This window comes from Canis lupus, chromosome 26 (assembly GCF_048164855.1).
Source record: "Canis lupus baileyi chromosome 26, mCanLup2.hap1, whole genome shotgun sequence".
Classification (NCBI taxonomy): Eukaryota; Metazoa; Chordata; class Mammalia; order Carnivora; family Canidae; genus Canis; species Canis lupus.
In genome coordinates, this window is record NC_132863.1 from 27550351 (window position 1) to 27563875 (window position 13525).

The 13525-nt window shown below is 43.3% G+C and overlaps 1 protein-coding gene across 7 annotated transcripts in view; it reads right to left on the bottom strand.

The window, feature by feature from the left end:
* The window catches only part of NDRG3 (NDRG family member 3), a 74816-nt gene extending 62258 nt beyond the window's left edge, over positions 1-12558 (bottom strand). For 6 of the 7 annotated variants that reach the window (XR_012018549.1, XM_072800920.1, XM_072800918.1 and 3 more), the window contains exon 1: positions 12427-12557. The gene's annotated coding sequence lies outside the window, so the exon portion shown is untranslated. Of the gene's footprint in view, positions 1-12426 lie in introns of all 7 variants that reach the window. The other variant, XR_012018550.1, reaches the window with a different exon arrangement.
* Positions 12559-13525: the final 967 nt, after the last annotated feature.

Genomic DNA, 13525 nt, shown 5'->3' on the forward strand with positions numbered 1-13525 from the left:
GTAACCTGTTTCAGAAACAAGACCTATTTCTTGTTTGTTGTTAGAACAGCGTGCCTCAAACCTCAGTGTACAATCACCTGGGGATCTTGTTTAGGATCTTAGTATATCAGTTTAGAGTGATGACAATCCAGCATGTGACCTCATCAGCTGACAAGGAGAGAACATCTGAGTTGAGGAGGTAACTGAAAACCTTGATTATCAGCAAAAATTCCTTTTTTTTTAAGACTCTATTTTATTTATTCATAGAGACAGAGAGAGAGAGAGAGAGAGGCAGAGACACAGGCAGAGGGAGAAGCAGGCACCACACAGAGAGCCTGACGTGGAACTCGATCCCGGGTCTCCAGGATCACGCCCTGGGCTGCAGGCGGCGCTAAACCGCTGCGCCACCGGGGCTGCCCTCAGCAACAATTCTTAATAGAGATGAGGATGGGGTAGAGAAAGACTCTATCTAATTTCATCCTGCCTTTTTCCCAAAAGGATTTCAGTAAATTAAATGGGATTTTTAAAAGATTCAACTGCTCAGAATAACTAGAAGGGAAATCTAGAGAAAGAGAAGAGTTTAGTACTTTGCTACAGAAATCCAGCTGAAAGGTGACAAGTGTGATCATGCTACTTGAATCACAGATGTAAAGAAAAAGGGAGATCTGGATACAATGTTGGAAAAAATAGCATATGGCCAGAAAAGAGTCAGATTTTACCAAAGTTTTCAGTTAGAAGGATAAAGAATAATAGTCCAATGGAGCTGAGAAGCACTAACAGAGAAATTGATGAAAAAATATCAATGTATAGAGTCAAAATTAATATTTGGATCTCCAAGAGACCTGAGCATAGGCAAGAGTGAGTTAATGAAGAAAATCCACAGGTGCTTACTTACCAAACTAGAGGTAAGGAGGAGCTATAGGCCTTAGGCTCTTCTCAAAGACAACTTAGTGATGGGAAAGAAAGTAGAACCAGGGGGCACCTGGGTGGCTCAGTTGGTTAAGCATCCAACTCTTGGTTTCAGCTCAGATCATGATCTCAGGGTCATGAGATGGATGGAGCCCAGCATCAGGCTCTCCACTTAGTGTAGAGTCTGCTTAAGGTTATCTGCCTCTTTCTCTTTCCCTCTGTCTCTCCCCTTCACTAGAGTGCATATACTCTCTCTCAAATAAATACAATATTTTAAAGAAAGCAAGAAAGCAGAACCAGTAAGACACAAAGGAAGAACTATTATCTTTTGACAGTGAAAGTCTAGGAAAAATAAGGTTCAGTTCTCCACGCTAAAAAGCCCATGACTATGTGTATCACTCTGCAGAAATACAGAAACTGGGATTTCTGAACTGAAATGCAAGCAAAAATGTTCCCAGGATGACCAGAGAGACACCAGTGTTCTCGGATACTCAGAGATGGCACTGAGACGGCCCTTAAAGTTATCAAGACTACAGATTTAATTTTTGCATCAAAACTCTGAAAAAGAAAACAGAGAAAAGTATACAAGCTCTGCCTGAAGTGGTGATGAGACCGCCAGGGCTCCACAGAACACAGTTTAAAGTCCAACAGTATAGTACAAACATTGTTCACTCAGGAAAAAATGGATGCCCACATCCTTCCAGTTTGGGAAAGAGCCCATAAACACATCAAATGTGGACTCTAGACCTAGGTAGGCCCCTGCTGAGTTGAGTGGCACCGGACAAAGCATTTTCCCTTTCCTGGCCTTAGTTCCCTCATTAGTCAAGGGAAAATACAAGGTAGGATGACCTTTTAGTTCCTGATAGGACCGACATTCTGCGACTCAGAAGCTCCCTTTAATGTAGTACTTTATTTCCCAGAATGAATGCTCCCCACTCCCCAACTCTTCAGTTCTTACTACAATCCTAAGAGATCCACACCCCCGTTATCAACTTGATGAAATTCAACAACTAGCCCACTCATTCAGCGTATCAGCAGAAAGGTGCACCTGGCCTGATCCCAGGGGCATGGAACTCTCAGGCTTTTATCGTACCTGGCACTGTGTCTATTTAGTAAGAGAAAATTCACGAAGATTTCTAGTGCTTGAAAACATTGCTTTGTTACTTGAAAAAGACAATAAGGGACTACACATCGTATTGGCTTTCTAAACTATATGCGGTCTTGTTTTGTAGTTTTCCCCATGACCATGGTAATTTGTCTGGTCTTCATCAGGCTTTGCTAGGATGTACTGACACCAGGTCACTGGTTTGTATTCTAAGGGCAGAGTCGATCACTTTAGTTTTGGCAAGATTGCACACAGGCAACCAAAACAGAATGAAGGCAACAAAGGAAGCTTCCTGAGGAGAATGAGCTGGAAGGGGTCAGCTGGTGTTGAAGTAGTTATGACTGAAAGACTGCAGGAAGTGAGAAGGTAGACAGCAGTGCTTCTACAGCAAGCTGACTCACATCCTTTCTTTTTACATATAAACCACTGTCTGAATGAGTAATTATTATAGCACCTCACAATTACAAAGCACCTTTACATTTAACATCTTATTGGAGGTTAAATGTAAAAAATGTGAAGTATTACTGTGAAATAAAGCCCCAGTACACCAGCATCATCCCTATGTCCGTAGATGAAGAGACTGAGACTGAAAGAAGTGAAATGGACTGAGCAATACAACACAACTAATACATGCAATAGCTAGAACTGAACCCCAACTGTTCCCTCTATGCCCTGTAGCCCCTGTATCACATGGCCTCCCAGGTTCTTACAGACGAAAAGACCTGGAGGGTGGGGATCCCTGGGTAGCTCAGCGGTTTAGCGCCTGCCTTTCAGCCCAGGGCGTGATCCTGGAGTTCCGGGATCTAGTCCCACATCAGGCTCCCTGCATGGAGCCTGCTTCTCTCTCTGCCTGTGTCTCGGCCTCTCTCTCTCTCTCTGTGTCTCCTACGAATAAATAAATAAAATCTTTAAAAAAAAAAAAAAAAAAGACCTGGAGGGTGAAAAGGAGAGAAATTTAGCTGACTGCCTCACTGCATCCACCCCACGCTGAAGACCTCTTTTTATCTATGGCCCTAAATTACACTAAGCAGTTAGGATCAGGCCACAGGCTGTAGGATTCCATCCTATGAAGTTAACAAGAAAGCAAAGGTTTGGGACTGAGTTCACCTTCAACTATTAAGTCCACTGAATAAGGGAGATTAAGTCTATAAACAAATCACTGCAGTTCAAAGCACTATAAACATGAGCCTGTGAACTGGACAAACTCTAAAGCAGTTAGTTTCCCAATCAACCTCAACACCACTAACATTGTGGGCCAGATAATTCTTTGTTGTGGGGGGACTGTCCTGGGCATTGTGGAATATTTAGCAGTATTTCTGGCCTCTACCCACTAGAAGCCAGTAGCACCCTCCTCAAACCAATGTGACCACCAAAAATGTCTCCAGATATTGCCAAATGTCCTCTGGGGGGCAAAATCGCCCCCAACTTGAGAACCACTGTTCTAAAGGTTATGGAGCTTTAGGGCAAAGGTCAGTTAATGCAGGTTGTGGGTGTTGAGAAAAAGTTTCATGGAGGAGGTAATATTTGAACTGGATCTTGAAGAAAGGATTCATTTCTTATAGGTGGGAATGAGAGAAGAATAGAAAAAGAAATTCCAGAAAGGGAGGAGAACTTAAACGCAAGAAGATGAGAAAGCATAGGTCTGCTGGAAAATGTCCCAGCTTGGCAAGAGAGTAATTTCCTATTAGTAATAGAAGATAAAGCTATAAATGCCCATTGGAGCAGGTCATAGATAGCAACCCATTAACTGATAGTTATAAGATATACACACATAATGATTTAGCCAATAATACAAGATACCCACAGATGTTTTAATAGCGTCAATGCTATTAAAGCATCAAAGTCAAACCAGTGGTATTTCCATGTGTCCTATGCTCCAAAAAGAATATTGCTTGAGTATCATGTCTTACATTGCACCTAGTGTTCACTGCATTCAGAGCTAATGAAGTCTGGAACCAGTGCAGAGGTAGGAGAAATAAATAAGGACTGCGGTGATCCCATAGGAAGTAACAATGATGGACCCTGAATGGATATGTTTTGCACAGATGAATGGGAGGAAAGGACATTCCATGTGAGCATATCAGGTTGGGAAAGAAAGAAATGTGAACAACATATCCAGGAGACAAGAACCATGTAGCTGGAAAGAAGATAAGCTGGTCACAACATATGGATCAGACTTTACTATATGGACAGTAAAGGTTCCTGAAGAACAGAATGACATACTTGTTTAAAATGTATGTGGTCATCTTGGGATGCCTGGGTGGCTCAGTGGTTGAGCATCTGCCTTCAGCTCAGGGCGTGATCCTGGAGTCATGGGATCGAGTCCCACATCGGGCTCCTGCATGGAGCCTGCTTCTCCCTCTGCCTCTGTCTCTGCCTCTCTCTCTGTGTCTCTCATGAATAAATAAATAAAATCTTAAAAATAAAATAAAATGTGGTCATCTTATCTAGTATTTCTCTTAGCTACACATTATTAGAAAGACCTGGGAAGCTTTGAAGAACATTAATACCTAGGCTCTAACCCTAAAGATACAATTTAACTGGGCAAGGGTAAGGCCCAAGTATTGTTTTTAAAATTCCATGGGGGGGGGGGATGCCTTTGGTTAAGCATCTGACTCGTTTTGTTTTTTTTTTTTTAAGATTTTATTTATTTATTCATGAGAGACAGAGAGAGAGAGAGAGAGAGAGAGAGAAAGGGCAGAGACACAGGCAGAGGGAGAAGCAGGCTCCATGCAGGGAGCTTGACGTGGGACTCAATCTTGGGTCTCGAGGATCACACCCTGGGCTGAAGGTGGCGCTAAACCACTGAGCCACCAGGGCTGCCCTGACTCTTGGTTTTGCATTAGGTCGTGATCTTGTATTCATGAGATCTGGCCTTGCGTTGGGCTCCACATTAAGTGTGTAATCTGCTTCAGATTCTCTCTCTCTCTTTTTTTAAAAAAGATTTTATTTATTTATTCATAGAGACACAGAAGAATGAGAGGCAGACACAGGCAGAGGGAGAAGCAGGCCCCATGCAGAGAGCCTAACGTGGGACTCGATCCAGGGTCTCCAGGATCACGCCCCAGGCTGCAGGCAGCACTAAACCGCTGTGCCACCGGGGCTGCCCTGCTTCAGATTCTCTCTTCCTTTCTCTTTGCTTCTCTCGGTACTTGCATGCTCACTCTCTCTCTCTCAAATAACTAAATAAAATCCTTAAGAAAAAAAAGGTTTCATGGGTGATTCTGCATGCAGCTAGGGCTGAGAACCAGTAGTCTACAGTCAGGCCTTCAACCTCAGATGAGAAAAGAGGTCTAGAAATTTAAGTGATTTGCCTAAATTCACATGACGAACTGGGTGTGGGGCTGGGACTAGCACCTGGTTTCCTAGTCTAGGCTCTGAAAGATATCACAAAGGACTGGGCTAAATTCCATACGTCAGTCTATAAGAAGCACAATTATCTGATGACTTGGCTCTTAAGTTTTGCCAGGGTTAAAGCCTGAATTAATCTAATCATAAAGCTATTGACTTAAGTACCTCCTTTAGTGTCTAGAGTAATGGATGTTGGTTTCACTGCTATCCCCTGGGGACCCTTAGGAAAGGAAACTGTCTCAGGAGACTACAGAAAGTCAGAAAAACAAGCCCTAAGCCACCCAGCTCCATGGAAGAAACAATGACTTTTTATAACACAGCTCACTGACCTTTTTACTACATAAAGCAGTCTGGATTACTCTCCAGCAAAAGAAATACCCTCAGAGATGCTATCGCATAAGCAAAGGTAGGGGAGAAAAGTGGTCAAAAGCAGCTGGTAAAGCATGCTCATAGACCCTCATTCTAACAGAAACACCCCTGGAAGGGCCGTCCTTGCACCTTGAATTTTTCTGAAAGGCAAACAGCAGCACCCCTTAAAACAGCCCTACCTTCCTGTTGTGTCACTCCTAAATTCTGGCATGGCAGCAGGTGGTAAACAGGAGGTTTGCAGAGACTGCCAAGCTGGGAATCTGAGCCTGAGCTGTATAATCATCCTATTCATTCCAGGGCACTGGTACAGATAACTACTAGAACAGAGCAACACCCATGTAGGGGCCTTCTTGTTAATCCCAGACACCCACCAACCAGCTGAAGCTCTAACATAGTGGTTACACTAAAGTAACTCTAGAAACAGAAGCACTACCTTCTGTTTTCCACTCTTTAGGGATCCAACTCAGGACACTAGGAAAACTACTGCTGCCAAGGTTCTAGTACATGCTCTTGGGACAGGATCTGGATTCCTATCAGCTTTAAGACAGAAACCCTGGCAACAATTGGTTCTTTAAGACAGCCTGCAAGGAGATAAAGGACAAACAAGGGCTGTAAGATGTGGTAACCCAATACTCATACTAACCGAATACACTGAACTATGATAAGCACTTTATCCATTCATTGTTTCATTTTATCTCCCAACCCACTTCTAAGATAGGTACTATAATCTTCCCCCACTCTACAGATGAAGAAACTGAAGCTTGGAGAGGTTCTGCAATATGTAGAAAGCCACACTGCTAAAATTTGAACCAGGCAGAAGGATCTGAACTTGAACATCCTGCATCTAGAGCTTGGTCAGGCCTCTACAGACAACTTTTTCTACATGATGCCAGCTCATCATTAATTCTGCTTAATTTTTCAGGTTTGGCTACTAGAGTTTACCAGGATCTAAATGACCAAAAAATTCTGAAAATTAAAAAGTACCATACAAAGTTTAGGTATTATTATTATTATCACTATTATTTTAATGAATAAAAGAGCTTTGTACCCTGGATGTATCTGAAAAGCAATCTATCCTATTCGATATAATCACTCAAAGTTATATTTTAGTCAATACTATATTAAAACTATGTCCCAACACGAAGACTCAAAAGCAGTATCTACAAAAGTTGAAGAATGGCAGGAAAGGCCCTGTGTCTAGAGCTTTCTCAACTGCCGAAATAAAGAGAAAATAGCCTGATTCCCCTCTTTTCTATCTGCCAAGTATTATGGTTTCACATAAAACAGCTTCAGAGCTAAAATCTCATAATTTTAAAAAAGTATTCAATTTTCATCCATAGATCGTGGGACTCCAGGATCATGTCCTGGGCCAAAGGCAGGTACCCAACCACTGAGCCACCCAGGCATCCCAACAATTACCAATTAAATGAAAAGATGACAAGACTTTGAACCTTATCATTATATTATTATAAATAGGAAGCACTTTCCTGATTTATTGCATTAATGAGGGCTTAGGCTATCAAACTCACAGTTTCTACAACAGAATAACTATGGCCCCAGGCCTGAAACACCATTACCTTTAAAAAGATACTGCAAACCTGTAACAACAAAAAATAAAATAATAGGTAATAAAGTATAAAGAATGGCTGTATCAGAAATTTATACTTGATCAACTGAAAACTCAAACTAGAATGTGGACATTTTTTAAGTGGTGAGGGAACTATAGTCAAATAATGTAGCCAAAGCCTGGGGGAAGCCACCCCTTTACTTGGGAAATGAAATTTCATTTTCTATATTAAATCTCTGAGAAAGATAAAAAGTACAAATTTCAAACAAAAAGTTGGGGGAGGGCAGCCCCGGTGGCGTAACAGTTTAGCCCTGCCTGCAGCCTGGGGTGTGATCCTGGAGACCTGGGATCGAGTCCCACATTGGGCTTCCTGCATGGAGCCTGCTTCTCCCTCTGTCTGTGTCTCTGCCCCTCTGTCTGTGTGTCTCTATGAATAAATAAACAAAATCTTAAAAAAAAAAAAAAAGCTGGGGGAAACACCTACTCCATATCATATGCTCTTTACCAAGTTTAATAGCATAGCCTGTTTGGTAATGTAATTAGTGTTTATATAGAAATCATCACAGAATGCAGTGAAGCCATATTACCTTCAAAGTACACCCCATTCAGCCATGAACAATATATATTTATCTAGGACTGATAATATGTCAAGCTCTGTAAGGCGTTATGGAAAACATGACAGAATCCCTTCACTGAAGAAATAAGATGAAGATACAATACTATTCATTTTTGCATGGTATTTAAAACATCCTCCACATGTCTTAATTTTACATTAATAAAAGAACAAATGATGGCAAAATTGTAGATAAATATGATAAATCCAACAGAATTAGCATTGTGATTAAAACTAAAATTTTTCAGGATCCCTGGGTGGCTCAGTGGTTTAGCACCTGCCTTCAGCCTAGGGCATGATCCTGGAGTCCTGGGATGGAGTCCTGGAGTCCCACATCAGGCTCCATCTAGGGAGCCTGTTTCTCCCTGTGCCTTTGTCTCTGCCCCGCCCCCTCTCTCTGTATCTCTCATGAATAAATAAAACCTTAGAAGAAAAAACTAAAAATTTTCATTTACTAAAGAAAGCTCTGAAATGTGGTAAATACACTCAATCTAGGTTAAGTTTTTGTGTGTCTTTTAAAAACGGGAGGGGGCTTGATTTAAAAAGGTCTTTCAGAATAGAAAACTTGACACCCAGTTTTGCAGTAAACCCAGTCAAAATGTTATCAATCTTTGGATTTGGAAGTCCTTGACACACATTTTCCTTTTATCATCCCTGTTCGGGCTTGCCAATTTTTCTTCCAGAATCTCCCATTTGCCTCTTCTTTTTCTTTCTGTCCTCACTTCTTGCCTGGATTTGCTCATTCACTCATCATTTACCAAATGCTTATCAGCTGCCATGCACAAAGCTAGACTAGACTCTTGTCCTTGCTCTTAGGAAGCTCACATGATACCATGTAGAACTGTTATCTGCCCATCTCTATGACTGGACTGCAAACTTTAGCTAAGGTTTTGTATTTCCAGAACCTAGTAGCATCTGGCATACAGTCTAAATATGTTTACTGTATGACACTAGATTACTTCGGCAAGCTCTTTTTAAATCCATTTATATCTTCAAAAAGGACTCTTCCTTTTTTAAAATACAAAAGGAATATATGAACAATGCAAAAATAAGATAGAAAAGGTATAGAATACAAAGTGAATTCTCCAATCCCCTAAATACTACTTCCAGAAGTGACTACTATTACAGTTTGGAATGTATCTTTCCAGAGTTTTCCTCTCCTGGTATATAACACACATTTTTATACTTTTCTGGAATAAATTCTTTGAGAGTTTTTGACTCTAGATTCTCAACTTTCTAATCCAGTTGAAATTCTCCAAGTGTCGTCCCTAGATTAGAACCATCAGCATCACCGGAGCACTTGTTAAAAATACAAATTTCCAGGCCCCACTCTGGACCTACTAAATCAGAAACTCTGGAGGTAGGGTCCCCCACAACATGGTTTTATTTTTTATTTTTTTAGCCCAGTGTTTCTTGACCTCATGACTCCAAGATCAAGAGTCGCATGCTCTACTGACTGAGCCAGCGAGGCACCCCCTAAAATCAGTTTTAAACTCTTCAGGTAATTCTAATGCACACTAAGGGTAGAGAACCACTATTATAATCCAGTCAAGCCAGGTTTGTTGGTTGGTTTTTGTTTTTTTACTATTTTCTTAAACAGGGTTTCACCATGCTACTTCAAAATCCTTTCCTTGTCCTTTTAATTCTTACCCTATCAACCTGTCAAAGCCCAGAAAGTCCTAACTCCTCCCCAAAGTGCTCTCATTACCACAGCTCATGCTGATCCCTCTTGCCTCTCCCCCAACTCCTGTGACACACCTAGTTCCTCCACCACACAATTATAGTTAACAATTAACAGTTCTTTACTATTCCCCAGCAAAGCTCCTTAAAGACATGAATCATTTTTGTTTCTCTTCCTCACCTCTGTTCTAAGCACACAAATGGAATTTTAATAGACTTGCTGGTTGATATAAGGATGAATTCACTAATTAATGAATAAAAACCTAGAATTTCCAAGTTGTAGCCCCGGTTCTGTGACCTTGGACAAGTTCACTTCTCAGGATGAGGTCCACAAAAGCAAAAAAGACTCAATGACTTGATGCTTCCTGCCAACTTCAACTGTGTATGATTTTAAGAAATGTCCCATTATACTGTCATATTGCTTGTTTATAATGCTATTATAGCAACTTTTAGACTTGAGTTACAGCCAGATATGGTGTTTCCCCAGTTAGCTAGTAAGCTCTTTTAACAAGGATCATCATCTATTCAACTGAAAATCTTTTTTTTTTTTTTTTTAGATTTTATTCATGAGAGAGAGAGAGAGAGAGGCAGAGACACAGGCAGAGGGAGAAGCAGGCTCCACGCAGGGAGCCCGACATGGGACTCGATCCTGGGTCTCCAGGATCAGGTCCTGGGCTGAAGATGGTGCTATACCGTTGAGCCACCCAGGGATCCCCCTATTCAACTGAAAATCTTATATCATGCCTTACATACAATAACAGCTTGATATATTTGCAGAAAGTTATTTAGAAAAACTCTTTAAAAAGCTTCATTTATGTAGAAAACCTATCCATAGATCTGTTGCCTCCCTTAGAGCCCTTTGGGCATACTTTCAGTCACATAAGGCAAAAGAATGTAAAAATTCTCACATGTATCTAGGGATAGACTACAAGGCCATAAGCCTCAGATTACCTTACTTCAGCATGCAAATAAAAACTGCCCTGTACACTTAAGTGGCATATACCAAGAAGCCTCTTTATCCCCAAATCTACTATTTACAGTTGGGGATAAAGAGGCTTCTTGGTGCAAAACCCTTATCTGGGTTTCTGTTTACAGAAACAGGATGGAATGGAGACTTCTGAGTGGCAGGTCAGATTCAACCAGAAGTTGATTCTAAAGGAAAGTACAGCAAAGAGAAATTGAAGGGCAAGAAGGAGGAACAGAAGGGCAGCAGGGAAACATCACACTGAGTAATGAAAAGAAACAGTGGAAATTCACAGAATCTTTACCAAGGGCCTACTATGAACCCAGCACTTGGGACTGCAAAGATGACTCCTGACCTCAAAGAGCTAACAGTCCTGAGGGTAAGACTGAAGCCTCTACCCTACTGTGTATGCGTGTATAATTTTAATTGGAAAAATCAAGCAAGGAAGGCTTCACAGAAAAGGTGATGAGTTAATGGAGCTCTGAAGTGTGTAGGAAGATTTGCTAAGGGAGAAAAAATCGACACTTGAGCTAGTTATTTTGGGGAAGAAACATTCACATATTTTTACAGCTGTTCCTTAGGGGCTTTAAATCATGGAGGTTTCTTATATTCACCACCACTTTGTCAATGCCTTCTTTCTCTTGCTACTTTGTTTTAAATACTGAGATGCTCAAGCCCAGCGTTTGGAACAGAGGAAAAAAAAAAAATAGCACCCAAATGAGGTGAGTGCTCGCCAAATTTGCTCTGTCACCTCCAGATCCAGCCAGTCCTGCTCTCCCGGCAGCCAGAAAAGGAAGACAAATTATATATCCTCTGGGGGCCCAGGCTGGGGGTAAAATTTGGATGCGGGGAGACCAGGCTTATCCCTGTTCCGCCAGTGAGGTAATATGGGAAAGCTTCCCTACCTCCTAAGCCACGAGGTTCTAATCTGTCTACCTGTGACATGGAGGCCAGCTTTGCAGAGGGGAAAAAAAAGCTGCATGAAAAAGAAGGGGGATGCACTGGATTGGGAAATGCTAAGGTATTAGGTGAGCTAATCATCATAAGATGTTCAGTAATATCCTTGGCACACAGTAAGCCTTGGACGAACGTGACCTCTTATCAACACATACTACTACGATTATTATTATTATTACAGTAACACCTCAATTGTACTCCAACAAGATACTGTTTTCACAGCCTACCTTCATGACGTTGAAGAAGCAACTCCAGAGAAGGAAGTTTCAAAAAATTTTAAAGGTACAAGATCAAATCCCAACTGTACCGGCCTGAGAGCCCAAGACCTTGAGTTCAAGATCTAGCCCTGCCACTACCAAGCGCATGACCTTGGGCAAACACTTCACCTCTGTGCCTCAGTTTCCTCATTTGCAAAGTGGGGCTTAGAAGCTCCTCCCGCACAGGGTCGTCGTGGGGTCCAGCCTGAGGGTACTCCTCGCTGCACCGAGGTCGCACGGGCGACCTCCCCGGCCCACCTTCCACCCCCCCCCACCCCCCCACCCCCGGCTTCGGGACGTGCGGGGTAGGAGAACGCCCGACCCGAGGCCCACAGAGCTCTGCTGCCTGTACGGCAGGAGCAGGAAAGGGGGGCGCGCTTGAGGTACGTCCCTGAGACCGAGGGGTCGGGCGCCCCGAGGCTCGGCCCTCGCCGTCCGCACGCTGTCATCGGCGGCTTCGTCGCGGGGCCCCGAAGCCCGGGCACTGGGGGCAGCTGAGGGAGGCCGGGCTGAGCCAGGTCCGCGGACGGCGTCGGAGACTCGGAGAAGGCTGGCAGCGCGAGCCCCGGGCCCCCGCGCGCCGCGGAGATGAGGCGCGGGAGAGAGCCGGGAGAGCGACACCCCCGCAGGCAGCGCCGCGCGTCCCCAACAGGCCGGGCTGAGGCGCTCACTCACCTGAGGCGCGGGTACCCGCCAGCAGTGCAGCAGCGGCAGCGGTAGCGGCTGCGAGAGGGGCGGGGAAGGCTCTGCGGCCGCGCAGGCGCGCTGAGGATACCGGGGCCACGCAGGCGCACTGCGCCTGCCCCGCTCGGGAACTACAGAGAAGATGGTGGCTGAGCCGGGAGTGCCCGGCGGCGCCATCTTGGATGTAGTTTCTCAGGTTGCGGAGTCTCCTGGGAGAACCCGAAACTGGAGCTGCCGGGAAGGAGGGGCGTTGAGTGCAGCGTCTGGCCCGCCTGCTCCCCTTCCGCCAAATCTCCTCCTTAATGAAGCGCTTCAGAACCCTTGCAGGGCAAGGAAGGCATCCTCCTCCTTAAATGGACCTGGAGACGTACCCAAGGGCACATGGCCTAGCACAGTGCTTGGCTTGTGGAAGGTGCTTACGAAATTTTTGGTGAATGAGCACAGTTAACTGAAGAACTAGCATCCAAGACTCAGGGTTCCTAATTCCCAGTCCTCCATTCTAACACCTGTGTTACGACTGCCAGCCACACCACCTCCTTTCTTGGGTGTCACAAGGGGAACGGAGTTTTTGTTTTTAAGAATGACTATACACATTACGCTCAATGACTCGACAATGGAACACCAAAATGTACAGGACATAATTCCCTACCTGAAAGAGCTTCTCGGTTAATCTCGCTGACTAAAATGTAAAACAGTCTCAACTAAATTAGGGAAAATGGAAGAAATGTTAACAACTCAAGGGCAGTGATTGTCTATAATCTTATTATTCATCAAGCACAATTCCAGAAGGACACTTGGGAAGAGGGGAAACTAGAATACGCGCTTTTATTATGATTTGTTTACCCATTAACATATACTGAGTGCCAAATTGGTTCTACTATCTCTGTGTCCTTGGTTAGATTAGTAAACTTCTCAGTGCTTGAGTTCTTCATCTTTAATGACAAAAAATACAAACTACCTAGGTTGTGGTGTGTATGCATGTAATATACGTAGAGTTGATACGTGCTGTCTTATTTGGCTGTTGAAGATGCAGAAAAAGCACTTCTTACCCTGGAGTTTGAACAAATTCTTATAAACAATAAAAATGCAG